Source organism: Lytechinus pictus, chromosome 11 (assembly GCF_037042905.1).
Source record: "Lytechinus pictus isolate F3 Inbred chromosome 11, Lp3.0, whole genome shotgun sequence".
Lineage (NCBI taxonomy): Eukaryota > Metazoa > Echinodermata > Echinoidea > Temnopleuroida > Toxopneustidae > Lytechinus > Lytechinus pictus.
In genome coordinates, this window is record NC_087255.1 from 4,673,073 (window position 1) to 4,688,039 (window position 14,967).

Here is a 14,967-nt window from a genome sequence, read left to right on the forward strand (position 1 = left end):
TGCTATCCACTCAACAATGTCAGTGGCCCCCCCGGGGACTGAAGCCAGTGCGTTGTGTGTAAACGTCTCTCCCCTGTTCCATAAGAGTAGGGGGAAATCCCGGTGTATAGGTCCACCTGCACTCCCCCAATCAGTTATATGGGGAGGAGACTGGGGAGAGACCTGCGGGTCACAGTGATTCAGTTCGCTTTTCGCCTCCCAGGCACAGGTGACGCCAAACAAATAATGATAATGATAAGACCAGTAGGCAGTAACGGGGGTATTTACAGCCATGGCATGGGGATTGGCCTCGGATTAACTTAAGCTCTGGACCTCCCTATATCCCTTTCCTAATAATACTGTAGCTTAAAAATTGTTGTTCCTCCTTATCATTCCTATTGGCCATTGGGCATGCCTAATGGAACAAATGTTGAAGTGTACAGAGAGCAACTTTGTAAACTACAATCCAGATCTGGAGGGGTAAAAGCATACAGAAGGAAAGCGATATATCTATATGCTGCTTTGCGCGCTGAGATCCCACCTCACGAGCCATTCAGAGTCTGCATAGCAGACTACTATTAACCACAGAGCATACTCTGTGAGGTTGGCTCCGTATCTGGAGCATTTGAAGAAGAAGCATCTATTCAGTGGTGATATTCAGGCTTAGTTCTCTTATTATGAACAGTTCCAATTGATGCAGATAAAAGGTACAAATGTGGAGCGTTGTGGCCCAGTGGATTAGTCTTCGGACTTTGAAACAGAGGGTCGTGGGTTCGAATCCAAGCCATGGCGTAATTTCCTTCGGCAAGATATTTTTCCACTTTGTGCTGCACTCGACCCAGGAGAGGTACATTGTAAATGGGTACCTAGCAGGAATTGATTCTTTGAAATGCCACCGTGCTGTATAAGGCTGCGGGGCTAAAGCCAGGGTAATAATATCCAATCAAGCGCATAGGGACGCATTTGGCAGTGATATGCGCTATATAAGCATGTTGTTATTATTATTAAATGTCAATAGTAATGATTTGAGTAATGAGTTCGCACAGAATCGAATCAATTGACTTCCCAAGTGTCTGTATGTATTAAAATAAAAATATATGGACCAATGGATTCTGGAAGAAATCGTGTAATTGCTGAGAAACTCGCAAAAGATGCAAGATATTAAAATAAAGATATTGGGTCTTTTTCCAAGCATTGATAATATATTATCCTGCATGTGCTTGTCTTGATGATATTCAGTGTGATTGTTTTTCAGCCTCAAGAATTCATTTCATGATTTCACAAAGTTCAGTTAATAATGTACTAGGGGGGTGTTTCACAAAGATTTAAGTATGACTTTGAGTCGCACTCAAATGCCGACGCGTCCATGATGTGAAACGCGCAATCTTATTGGTCAATACGCAGTAGTGCGCGTCCACTTCGCGTGATCTGACCAATGCGGCCATGCCTTTTAATATAACGCACGCAACTTGGCATTTAAGTGCGACCCTTAAGTCATACTTAAATCTTTGTGAAACAACCCCCCAGATCCACGATAAAATAGTGACAATGTTTATAGTTCCACATACTTTCTCATGGATTCTTTGTTTGAATACATGGCTATTTCTCAATGTTATCAATTACCGGTACACATTCTACAAACCATCTCTCCCCCCACAGATTCCATGAGAACTCCCAAGATATCACCAGCGGATCAGCCAAGCCAGTATGCAGCGATCATCGACAAGTCTCATCCTCATAGATTTCATCCAACCAATATTTTTTTTAAATTCTAGAAACAAGTTATATTTTTCACATTTTATAGTTTAAAGTAAAGTATGGTCGCGTTCAAGTGATTTTTCATTGGGTCACTTGGGTGTAAAATGATTGTAACATGATCGCTGAGAAAGGTGCATTTTGAAAGTTGATTCTCTACAACCATTGAAGCGAATATTATCTGAACACAACAGAGATCTCAAATATATCTATGACAGGCTTTTCTCTGGTTTGCGCTTAATTGCATACTCAAAATGGACCTGTACTTCTTAGGTCAAACTACGCAGTACCATGTGGCTCTAAGAGGAAGAATTGGTATAAAACAGATTCAACAATTTGGGCAGTATGAGGAAAGATGTTTAATATTTGATTTGTGATCTTAGCTTAGCTTTGATAGGATGTATCCTTAATTACACTCCGCTGGTGGTGTATTGAGGTGATTATGAGTATGATGTTGGCGACGCTTAACACCATAAAAACATGAAATGGAACCAAGTGATATTCCTTATCTTTTCACTGAATTTGATTTCGATATATTGTAGTTAAAAGTTTGTTTGGTGTGTGAAGTGGAGGGTAAAAGGTTCTTCTATCAAGGCGATTTGCTACCTTGGATGCACTTGTAGTTCAAAACTATTGAATGTTATGTAACATGTAACCTCCGTGGGGGACAGTGGTCCATTTCGCATTGGAAAGTCAATTCAGTTCACTTGCAGTACTCCATTCAGTATACCTACATTGTTCTAGTATCATAATGATGTTTACAACACCCCTTCAGACTGGGAATTTAATACAGGATTTTTCATGGATTGGTATAATTGCCCTTTTAACATTAAAAATTCAACCCTGCTCATTTCATGGGTGGAAACAATGTACCCTTTCACATTTAAAAGTTCTGTCCAGTTCACCCCATAATTCTTTTAGTCAAACTGTACCTATACGTGATGAAGGTAAAGACATGTATTTTTTATGAAATAAAAAATACATTTGCAGTTAACAGTTCAATGTACTATCAAGGAAGCGCACACTCTGATCAACTATCTGTACTCCACACACTCTAATAACTAGCTCATACAGATAAACTTTTGACTAGGTAATTAATCCCCTCATCAATCCTGTAGCCACACCTTCACTAATCCCTAAGTTGGTGCTTTGATTTAAGCATTTTATGACCTTTTCATTGAAAAAAAAAAGTTTTGCGACTTGCCCACTATCTACGGCCATTAAAGCATAATCCTTTAATGCACTAGAAAACATAAGCTATGGTAGCTTGACAAGCCTTTCATACATACTGGTCATGGAGTATGATGGGTCAATACACATTGATTTTAAAGTGCATTTTCAATCATGAAAGGGACTTCCTGCCAGCAAAAAAAAATCAATTGCCTTTTTTTGTTTCAGGATTAACCCCATAATCCCAAAACTTGAAGCAAGCCAGATGACTCCTATTGGAATTCCACATTCAAATTGTCTATGGGTTATTTGAAAGGATTTAATCCTTCAGTGATTGAGGTTTCTGGGGTTCTGTAACACATGACTGATCACATGACTGCATGGTTTTCACAATTGGTTGTACGTTGTATGCGACACAACTTATTCTTTGTGTTATTTGTAGGAACCTCTGCAGATTATTCTTTGTTGATGATCTGAGGGCAGGAGATGAATTAAACAAGCTGGAGATAAAATATGGGCCCTGTTTCATGGCAATGTAGTAACTTTGCCATTATGGTAACTGCCATGGAAATCTTCAATTTGATTGGCCGTTAAGGTTTGTTACCATGGTACATGTAGTTACCATAATGGTAATTTATTTGTGAAACATGCCCCTGCCTAAGTGTTGCTTTCACGGATTTGGCTTGTTGAGTACCAGGTGGATGTTTCATATTAAAAGCCGTTCATAAGTTGCGGTCGACTTTTTGTAAGACTGGTTATCCTTTCTTAGGAACGAAATAACACCTATTGCAAAATTTGGTGGACCATGTACATGTATATTATTTACCACAAGAAAATGGTTACCAGTCGTTCGTAAAGTTGCTTGTAACTTCCAAAGAGCTTTATGAAACACCCACCCGGTATCATAACTCATTCCACTTGTTAGTTCATGATCACTATTTGGTGTCTTGTTCAAACTGTATGGTGTATTGTAACACCAAGGGTATGTTCCGCTCAGAACACATTGTTATTTTAACACTGGTGTTATTTTAACACTTCAAGTTTTTACACTCTACAGTGTACTGTTCAGTGTGTTAAAATAACCAAAATAATTCGTAATCGGGCATTGTCACTCATGGAGGTTACTGATATATGTTGTATAAATATTTTACCGTTATATCCAGTTTGATTCATAGATTATTATGGTGTAAGCATGGAGCAGCTCCATGGTGTACAACATTTACTACTATATGCATGTGTTTAGCGCATGATGTATGATTTGTATACTGTTTATACAAGTTATTGTATGTTAAGCTCTACATGTATCAACTGATCAATTATTAAGCATGAAGAATTAAAGATCCAGTATATAACACAAAGGGATCATTATGGTGAGCAAATTACTATTCAAAATAATTATTCAAAATAATTATTCATAAAATCTGATATAAAAAAGGTCCCACTCTCCTATTTGCCATTAAAAATGTAAGAATATTGCATCTTTTCATTTGGTGCTTTTAATGGGTACTTGTTGAGCCCTATGCACGAGATAACTTGGGATAATGTCTATTAGAAATGTGTATTAGTACTATAAATTAAATCATGTTAATTTAATAATAATAATAATAATAATTTCTCATTGTGAACAAAATTGGAGAATAAAGTCTTGCCTTAACTCTTGTTTTCCAATGGATTTATGACACTCTTGTATCAGAGTTTAGGGTAACAGGAATGAACAAACCAGAGAGTTTTCATGTAGCTATTATAAGCACTTAACCCATTGCTGGAACATATTCTTGGATGGTAATTGCAACGGGCAATCATTTTGAGCTCATCAACTTGTGTTGAAAACATGTCCAGAGACAGTTAAAAACTGGTCAAACATTGATAAATTACTTACATGTAACTATACATTAATAGCTTCCAATGTAGATAGTTTGGTTTTGATGAAGATAAATTACAATAGATATGTCACTATGGATTGATGAAGAAGCTCATCCCATCATCAAATTGGTCTTGATGAGAAGCATAAAAATTGAGGGAAACACATTAATGAAGTTGAAAATAATAATAACCCCCCCCCCCCAAAAAAAAAAAAAAAAAAAAATGTTTCTGAATACCATTCTCTAAAAGTATATATGTGTTGATGATACATTGATTGCACAGGTGAAATTGAGATGGCATTGTATGGAATTTATAACACAAACATACATGTAAGAGGCAGTTTGGTGCTTGCATGTGGTCTGATGTCACACTATAACAGTTTTGCAGGTCCCTTATTCTTTGATCAATGCCTGTCAAAACTTCATTACTATGATTCTATTTTTTTTCTGCGTTCATCAAAGCCAACTTGATGTCCATTCGAACTTCCCCTTTTGTACATTGTGAATATAAGTTGTAAATTAAAGAAAATTTCTATTTATTAAATTTGTTCTTTTTGGGAGCCATGGTAATGGGCACAGGCAGAGGCGGACCGTGACCCGGAGGAGACAAAGCATTGGAGGGGCACAGCATTGTTCACAAAGAATACAGTGCCCCTCCAATGCTTTGTCTCCTCCGGGTCACGGTCCGCCACTGGGCACAGGTAATTTTAGAGGGTGACATTGTATACAAATGGAACGAAGCACTACTTTTGTGGTTCTATATATGTATATCTCTATCTTGTAGCCGTCTCTTCATTTTTTGGACAGACTGAGGACCAAATGTTTAACAGGGTACATTTTGATGTTGCGTGGACATTTGATACCATTGATGAAAACATTCCTGATGATGAAGGTTGAGGTTCTGCTTTTCAAGCCTCATCAGGGATGAATTTGTTAAGTCTAAAGGCTAACTCCTTTATCCCTGGTGTTTCTTCGCTTTATCAGTAGGATAATGGGTGATTTCAAGTTCAGTGTTGACCTTTTGGTGTTGGTGTTAGGCCAATTTTTACACGATTATAACACCAAAAATAACATGAAGATGGTCCCGAAAAGTCACTCACTAGTCGTTGAGATGTCAATCATGTGATCTGGATCAGTGTTACAAAATCTGAATTAGTTTTAGAGCTAGGGGAAGCAATCCAAATTTCAACACTAACACCAAGGCCATTACCGTACTTGAAATCACCCAATATAATACAATTTGTGCTTCCTGCCATACAGTCAGCGGCCCGACAGTACCCATCATTCATCATTATTTGGGCGTTTTTAGGGCGACCCACCCTTTTTTACAGTGTCTAGCTGTAGCAAAAGCAATTTGCCACCATTGCAATGGTAACTGAGCGTGCTTTATCAAAGTGATAGTCTTCGGGGGGGGGGGGTGTTTCACAAAGATTTAAGTATGACTTAAGTCGCACTTAAATGCCTACGCGTACATGATATGGAACGCGCGGTCTTATTGATAGACACGCAGTAGTGCGCGTCCTCATGACATGATCTGGCCAATGCGGTCAAGCCTTTCATACCGTACGCAACTTGGTATTTAAGTGCGACTCTAAGTCATACTTAAATCTTTGTGAAACACCCCCCAGTTCTAGTTGTCGCTATGTCAGTGTCTACATGTGCCTGTTAGAATCTTCCACCACCCAAAGATGAAATAGTGGGTAACGTGAATTGTTAACTCGGTAGATTAGGGGTCGTGTAGACAATCAGCTTGACTAATATTACATTTTTTGTACTATATAAAGGAGCATGACCTTCCAAACATTATATTTGGCACGGCTGCTACAGCATCTCTTTATTAATAAAAAGGAAGTATATGAAATACAGTATAAACTTGCACATTGAATACATACCAGTATGTTTTTAATAGGTACTTGACAAGCATCTATACGCTTTGGAGTAGGATGGGAAATTCAATACTGTAAACAAAGATGCAAATTGTATCATTTCGGCAGTACTGTGCTGGTTTTTCTCATGTTGAAACTACATCTGAAGGTTATAATGCAAAATACTATTTTGTCAACCAAGTTTTATTAGATTGCAAAATTAAGAAATTATATTTATATTTGTTAAGTTCATGAAGACATCAGTACTCCGGGGGTTGTTGTCACATGTTTTATAAGATGGTGCAATGTTTATTTATTTTGCCATTATTTAGGATATTTTTTAAACATTGCTTATTATTCATTCCAAAGTTTAAGAGTATATTTAGGAAATAACTTTATTATTACAAAGTATTGTAGGTAAGTTTATATCATTTTTTTAAAACTGGAATACCATACTATAGAATTTCATTTGCCTAATAATTCATGACTGAGAGAAGAGAGCAGTAAATTCCTCTGGGAAACCTATGTAAATCCGATTATGATTACTATGTCTTGCCAGACTGTGACAAATATCATTTTTGTGATCAAATTATCATAATTATGTGAACAAATCGTACTTGAAATTTGCTCATGATTGCGACACGAAATATTACAAAGTATTCATATTTAAATTAATTATTCAGCTAACTTATTTCTTATCATTTAGAGATTGGTGAAATTCTTAGCATTGGGTATGATTTTACATTCATGATGTAAGATGGAAAGCATTCCTTTTGTGTATTTTGTATGATTGTTCATTAAGCCTGATTTGTTGACTATTTAAAGTATTCCTCATAGAGAGCAGATAAAATTTTGTTTTAGGTACCCTAACAAGAGTCTTGGCCACATTCAGCTGTGACTTTTAGCGTGAGTTTTACTCCATCTCATGTCCTTCCGAATCCCCTAATATCTGCATCGGAGACAAAACAACGGGTCTTGGAATGCAGCGCTGTGAAATCATGCTTTTAGTGCGAGTTCCACTCCACTTTTTTCCCTTCAGAATCTGCTAATATATGCATGAACAAAACTATAGGGGACCAGGGAATCAACTGTGTGGTCTTGCATATGTCGCAACATCATGGACACGAGTTTTGTTAAAGTACCTTTAATATTTACAAGTGTGTTTGTGTTTGTGTATCGGATTCAACTCTACAGCTTTTAAAAAAGAATTATATTCATTTTCGTACTTCGTGGTCACAACCTAATTTTACGGGGTTACAGCTTGGTGAAAAATGTATCGCCCACCCCCATTGGCCCACGAATAGTCTTTTTCGATGTGCATAGATGCATTATATGTAGGAATATTGATATTTGTGATATTCATACAGAATCATATACACGTGGGATTATACAGCTCTACATGTATATTAACCAAACTGGGTTTTTTTTTCAAAATGATTTACATGAAGAACAAAATGAACGGAATTCAACATTATTATGTTTAATTGTCAGAATTCATTCCAGTTCTTGATGTAGTGTTTTTAAGACTGAATTCATGAAAAAGTATGTCTTGTAAAGACTTGAAGAAAATTTTAGAGTTTAAGTGAAGTATACTCTTTATTTTTTTAAGGAGACTCTATAGGATCAATATACAAAAGATCAGGGTAATTTAGTGCCTACTTATACCAATCTGGTGTAGTAAGATTTGATAATTAGTTTTTGTCTCACCTGCATAGCAGAGTGAGACTATAGGCGCCGCTTTTCCGACGGCGACGGCGGCGGCGGCGGCGGCGGCGGCGTCAACACCAAATCTTAACCTGAGGTTAAGTTTTTGAAATGACAGCATAAATTAGAAAGTATATGGACCTAGTTCATGAAACTTGGCCATAAGGTTAATCAAGTATTACTGAACATCCTGCCTGAGTTTCATGTCACATGACCAAGGTCAAAGGTCATTTAGGGTCAATGAACTTAGACCATGTTGGGGGAATCAACATCAAAATCTTAACCTAAGGTTAAGTTTTTGAAATGTCATCATAACTTAGAAAATATATGGACCTAGTTCATGAAACTTATACATAAGGTTAATCAAGTATCACTGAACATCCTGCATGAGTTTCACATCACATGACCAAGGTCAAAGGTCATTTAGGGTCAATGAACTTTGGCCGAATTGGGGGTATCTGTTGAATTACCATCATAACTTTGAAAGTTTATGGATCTGATTCATGAAACTTGGACATAATAGTAATCAAGTATTACTGAACATCCTGTGCAAGTTTCAGGTCACATGATCAAGGTCAAAGGTCATTTAGGGTCAATGAACTTTGGCCAAATTGGGGTATTTGTTGAATTACAGCCATAAATTTGAAAGTGTGTTGGTCTAGTTCATAAAACTTGGACATAATAGTAATCAAGTATCACTGAACATCCTGTGCGAGTTTCAGGTCACATGATCAAGGTCAAAGGTCATGTAAGGTCAAAGAACTTTGGCCACGTTGGGGGTATTTGTTGAATTGCCATCATATCTCTATAAGTGTATTGGTCTAGTTCATAAGACGTGGAAATAAGAGTAACCAAGTATCACTGAACATCTTGTGCGAGTTATAGTAGTTTTCAAAATCAGCACTGCTGCTATATTGAATCGCGTGATGCAGGTGAGACGGCCAGAGGCATTCCACTTGTTCAGCTTTTATTGTCTTTCACTTTTCACTCTTTTATAGAAAGAAATTTGTCTTCACAATTAAGATGTCACATTTGGTATATGAAAAAGTACTGATCTCAAAATAATAGATTTAGCGTATATGAATGTCATTGTGTTGTGTTTTATGATGATTTTTAATAAACCTGTTATTATATATGTTTATATCTTTGGATTTAGTGGGTTAATAAAGAAGTTTAACTTGTTCAGTGAAAAAAGTTGTGTCTTAATGATATATTTTCTGTGTGGTTAGCTGTTGCAAAAAAATGCTCAGGGTGGGGTGAGAAAAGACTGATTAAGATGTGTGAAAAAGAGAGAGTGATACAGAAGGAAGGTGAAGAAAAAAACTCAAATCCTCACAATGGATTACTCTTATTTTAATTTCATTTTCACTGGTGAAATATAAACTGATGTACGAATGAAAAAAAATATCACCATTGATTAAAAAGTATAAATGACAGGCCTGGGCATTGATCCAAATTTAGCATGAAGTCCAAAATCCAATAGCTTGTCACCTTTCCAGTTAAAGAGTTGGAACTCGATATCCCTCCCCCTTTTCTTTCTCTTACTAATCTGTGTCCACAGCCCCTTCAAGTTCGACTCCCTCCCCTTCCTCCTCTCTTCTCCCCCACCCCCCCCCCCTCCATCTCATTTCTCACCAGCTTGCATCATAAGATCTACACTCTTCCAAACAATAAAATCAGACAAGCAATGTAATTTCATCTGCAATGAAAAACAACCTTTATTTATAGTTCTACATGCATAACAAAGGCATTGTCTCAACACATATTCATGAATTTCATAAAAACCAATTCCAATGGATACCTTTTCACTAACACTTATAAAATTGACTTCATAATCAGAAAATGAAGGCATTGATTTCTCACTAAAAACTTCTTTAAGTGTAAGAAAGGCAGATTAAAATGCAGTGATGACTTTAAAGAGTAAACTATTGATAAAAAATTAAAGAAAAGATCAGAATGGTACTTGATTTGAATGTCTTCTTTTTGTCAACTTTTTTTTATTTCATGCATTCATTTAAAAAAAAAAAATTCAAAATGATTTTTCTTTCTGAAGTAGAAATTGATGCAATCCTTATGAAAACAAAGAAATTGCTTGGTTATTCTGTAAAAGGTTCCATAATCAGTACTGAAATTATATTTAACAAATATTGCATGCATAAAAAAGCTAGTACATGTACTACAATTATCGCTATCTGAACAAAATTAAGTTAAGAAATAGCAAATTTATGTGTAGTAAAAGGCACCTAAATGTACAACTGATGTAAAAGTCAATCCAAGTTGATGTTATGTTATCATTTTAGCAAAACAATTCTATATATGCAATTAGCAAGAGGGTGATATCTTCTCTATATCCTTTTCTTTTATATTTCATTGTATAAGAAAGAAATGAAAGAATGCTTTTGACTGGTCAGATACACACTTCTTGCTATTGTGTATGGTGGCCCTGAAGGGACATCGCAAATATAGACCAAATCGCGAATATTCACCACGAAATTGGCGACGAAATTCACGACATCGTGAATTTCGTCGCCAATTTCGTCGCGAATTATTCACGACGTCGTGAATTTCGTCGTAAATTTGTTTTGCTTGCCTGGGCGGTATGCGGGTTGAAACCAATTCGTCTGCTGCTAATTCCTCCACTGCAGGGTCGATCTACATTCATTTAGTCTAATGCAATTCTGTCCATTAACTTTTCGCCTAACAACCATATGGTCCAATAACCATTTGGTCTAGTCATCACTTTTGTCTAATCACCAGTTCGTCTATGACCATTTCGTCTCATAACTAGTTGGTCTAATATCAATTTTATTTTCCTTAATTTCGCCCAATTAACACTTAGTTCAATTAGACCAAATGGCATATGGAATAAATGGCAATTGGACCAACTTGGTTATTAGACAAAATGGCAGTTAGACCATGTGGATAGTGGACGAACTGATGGTAGACCAAAATGATAGCAGACGAGTTGGCATAAGACCAATTGAAAATAAACCATTGAAACGACAGAACGATGTCCACTGCTATCCATATGCATAGGCGGATCCAGGGGGGAGGGGGCCGAGGGGCCCGCCCCCCCTAACTAGTTGTGAGACGAAGTGGTGATTATAGACGAAATGATGACTGGACCAAATGGTTATTGGACCATATGGTTGTTAGGCGAAAAGTTAATGGACAGAATTGCATTAGACTAAATGAATGTAGATCGACCCTGCAGTGGAGGAATTAGCAGCAGACGAATTGGTTTCAACCCGCATACCGCCCAGGCAAGCAAAACAAATTCACGACGAAATTCACGACGTCGTGAATAATTCGCGACGAAATTGGCGAATTGGTGAATATTCAAATTGACGACGAAATTGGCGACGTCGTGAATTTCGTCGTGAATATTCGCGATTTGGTCTATTTGCGATGTCCCTTCAGGGCCACCATAATTGTGCAAGTTGTTACATGGCCATCACTGTTGGAAAATACTAACAATATCTGCATATTTCTTTAGTGCAAATTCGCATGCGCCAAGGTGCGTATGAAGTAAGTTACCATAGTAATGATGGCGTCATGCCACATCTAAGTGTAATGTGCATTGCATATTTTGGATCGCCTTTCGCTTTGTGACGTAACAATGACTGCACCATATGGATGCCATGGATATTCTACTATGAGGATTCGTTTGGTTGAATTTTTAACCAAATCATATATCAAATACTTAACAAACATTTTTCCTCTATTGCAATGTGCTTTTTCTTGTACTTATCTTTACTTTTTTATGTTAATGCTATTCTAAGTGCCTTGAGCATTAAATCAAATGGAAAAGACGCTGTATAAACCCTATGGCCTGTATTCTGAAGTCGGGTTTAACTTAAACTCAGGTTTAAAGTTGTGGTTTAAGTATGGGAAGCCAAAAGTATCAAATTTTTTTATTAAGTTGTATGTTTCTTATGTTTACTGTGCTCTTTCCTGATTCATCGATGGTGAAGACATCATCTATTTATACTTCCTACACAATTATGAATGATTTGAGATTCGATTGAGCTGAAATTTGATATCTCTACTGTTAGTGATTATGTTACAATTGGCTGTCCATACTTAAACCACAACTTTAAACCTGAGTTTAAGTTAAACCCGACTTCAGAATACGGGCCTATGTATTATAATAATTATTATCATTGTTATCCTGTCTAGCCTGCTTTTCTTAAAATATTCTTAAATTTTTGCTATGTTCATTTCTGAGTAAACATGCTGAAAGACTTAAAGGTAAAAGAAAGAAGTTGCAGCAAACAATTACATGTACTTCATGAGAAAATCATTTAAATCAAGGTTAATCATCAACATATTATCATATATCTAGATCTGATACATTAATGTAAACTTATCTTTGTGAAATCTGAAATCTTAGCTCAAAACCTGATGATCACTAACAAAGAAAAGCATATGTGGGACCATGTATTAATAATGCGTGGAAAAATAGCTGTTAATTGATAGAATTTCATGCTTATTTTGCTCATTTCTCAGCAATAACGCATTTTCTTTCAGAGCCATTTGGCACACATTTTTTTTATTAATACTTACACAAACACTTGGGTGGTAATTTCCTTGGATTCTGTTCAAACTCACTATGAGGTCGTCACCCAACTGGAATTTATTATTAAAGGTCAAGTCCAACCTAGAAAAATCTTGATTTTAATAAATAGAGAACAAGGCAAAAGCGATTTTGTGTCTCGCCCACTTATGAAAATAACCAGAAATATCGTGATTTGCAAGGGTACGCAACAGAATTGTATCGAAACTTCACTGTGAAATGACTGGGATGGAATAACACTTGTCACAAGAGCCTTGCATGTAAACTCTAATGTTGACCTGAAAATGACCTTTGACCTTACCATGTGACCTCCGACTGCAGCATGACATGCAGGTCCCCCAAGTCCATCTACCATCCAAGTTCCGTTGAAAAGTGACTAACGGTTGCGAAGTTAGGTGTCATAAGAGAGTCTTGCATGTAAACTTTAACGTTGACCTGAAAATGACCTTTGACCTTACCATGTGACCTCCGACTGCAGCATAATATAAGAAAGTTATGGCATTTTAATGTTTTGCTTATTCTTCACGAAACAGTGAAATGTACAACTCAGTGACATGCAAATGAGTCAGTCGATGATGTCCATCACTCACTATTTTTTTTGTTTTTTATTGTTTGAATTACTTTATACAATATTTCATTTTTTACAGATTTGACAATAAGCACCAACTTGACTGAACCATATAGTATTAAACAATGCTAATTCCACATGTTCAGGGAGTAATTAATTGTTGTTTTACTTGACAATGAGGAGAAAATTAGAATATTTCATATAATAAAATACAAAAGAGTGGATGACGTCATCAGCCTCCTCAATTTGCATACCGACCAGGATGTGCATATAACTGTTTTGTGAAATTAAACAAAACTTTAAAATGTCATAACTTTCTTATTTTACATCCGATTTTGATGAAAATTTCAGTGCTTGTTGGATTTTTCTCTTTTTATTCAAATCAGCTTTTTGTTGGGGACTTGTCCTTTAAGAATTTCAGGACATGAAAAGTCAACCTAATCACCGGTCTCATTTGTTTTTTTTATTCACCTATATAGAGAGACATAGTATTCAATCACAGTTGCAATCTAATACCCCTTTCATAAACCCATCCTCCAATTAGCCGCCTAAGAGTAATGCGGATAATTCAATAAAAATTGTGTTCACAAACTCTGAAAATAATCCGCACTATTTTTACGAGTGCCCGTCCTGAAAAAGGCGGATAATCGTCATGACAACTGCACACGCCCCCTCCGTTGCGGTTGTGTTGGAAAAGGGTGACCTTGTGACCGCACCATGGCAATTATCCGCATTATTTGGAAATGCGTTCATAAAGTCAAAATCGGGTCCCGATGCCGCTATTATGCGGATAATTGCAGCATCAAAATAATGCGGATAACTCTGGTCCTCCTCCGATTTTACGACCAAATTATGCTGCTATTAGCCGCATAATTGGGTTTATGAAAGGGGTATTAAAGTTCAGACACCAACGGCCAGTTCCGGCCACACAGAAATGCTGTTACCGCTAACAGCTGACACAGTCACATCCCTTCGATTGTTGATCCAAGATGTTAGTAATATATAGCTTTTATCTAGTTGCCTATCCAATGGTGCACTATACACTGCGTCCCAGAAAAAAGGAAACCAAGATTCCCATGTCTTTTTTCTTCAAAGAAAATTGAATCATGATATTCCATTTACATCATCATACCATTCAATCATTTCTCTATATTTTAAAGCCTAATATGAGACGAACACTTCACGCACTAGTGAGCAAGACGATTCTTGACGATCCCAGTGGATTAGTCTTCGAACTTTGAAAGAGAGGGTCGTGGGTTTGAATCCCAGCCATGGCGTAATTTCCTTCGGCAAGAAACTGATCCACAATGTGCTGCACTCAACCGAGGTGAGGTAAATGGGTACCGGTAGGAATTCCTTAAAAAGCTGTGTGCGCTATGAACGCCTAGCTTAGCCGGGTAATATAGGAGCGCCTTGAGCACCTAACAAGGTGGATATGTGCACAATATAAATACCCTATATTATTATTATTATTATATTATTATTATT

The 14,967-nt window shown here is 36.8% G+C and overlaps 1 protein-coding gene across 1 annotated transcript in view; it reads left to right on the forward strand.

Annotated features, from left to right (window-relative positions):
- LOC129271314 (calcyphosin-like protein) overlaps positions 1-4,964 on the forward strand; it is a 28,158-nt gene extending 23,194 nt beyond the window's left edge. Inside the window, exon 5 of the mRNA XM_064106462.1 lies at positions 1,639-4,964. The gene's annotated coding sequence lies outside the window, so the exon portion shown is untranslated. The remainder of the gene's footprint in view (positions 1-1,638) is intronic.
- The last annotated feature ends 10,003 nt before the right edge of the window (positions 4,965-14,967 follow it).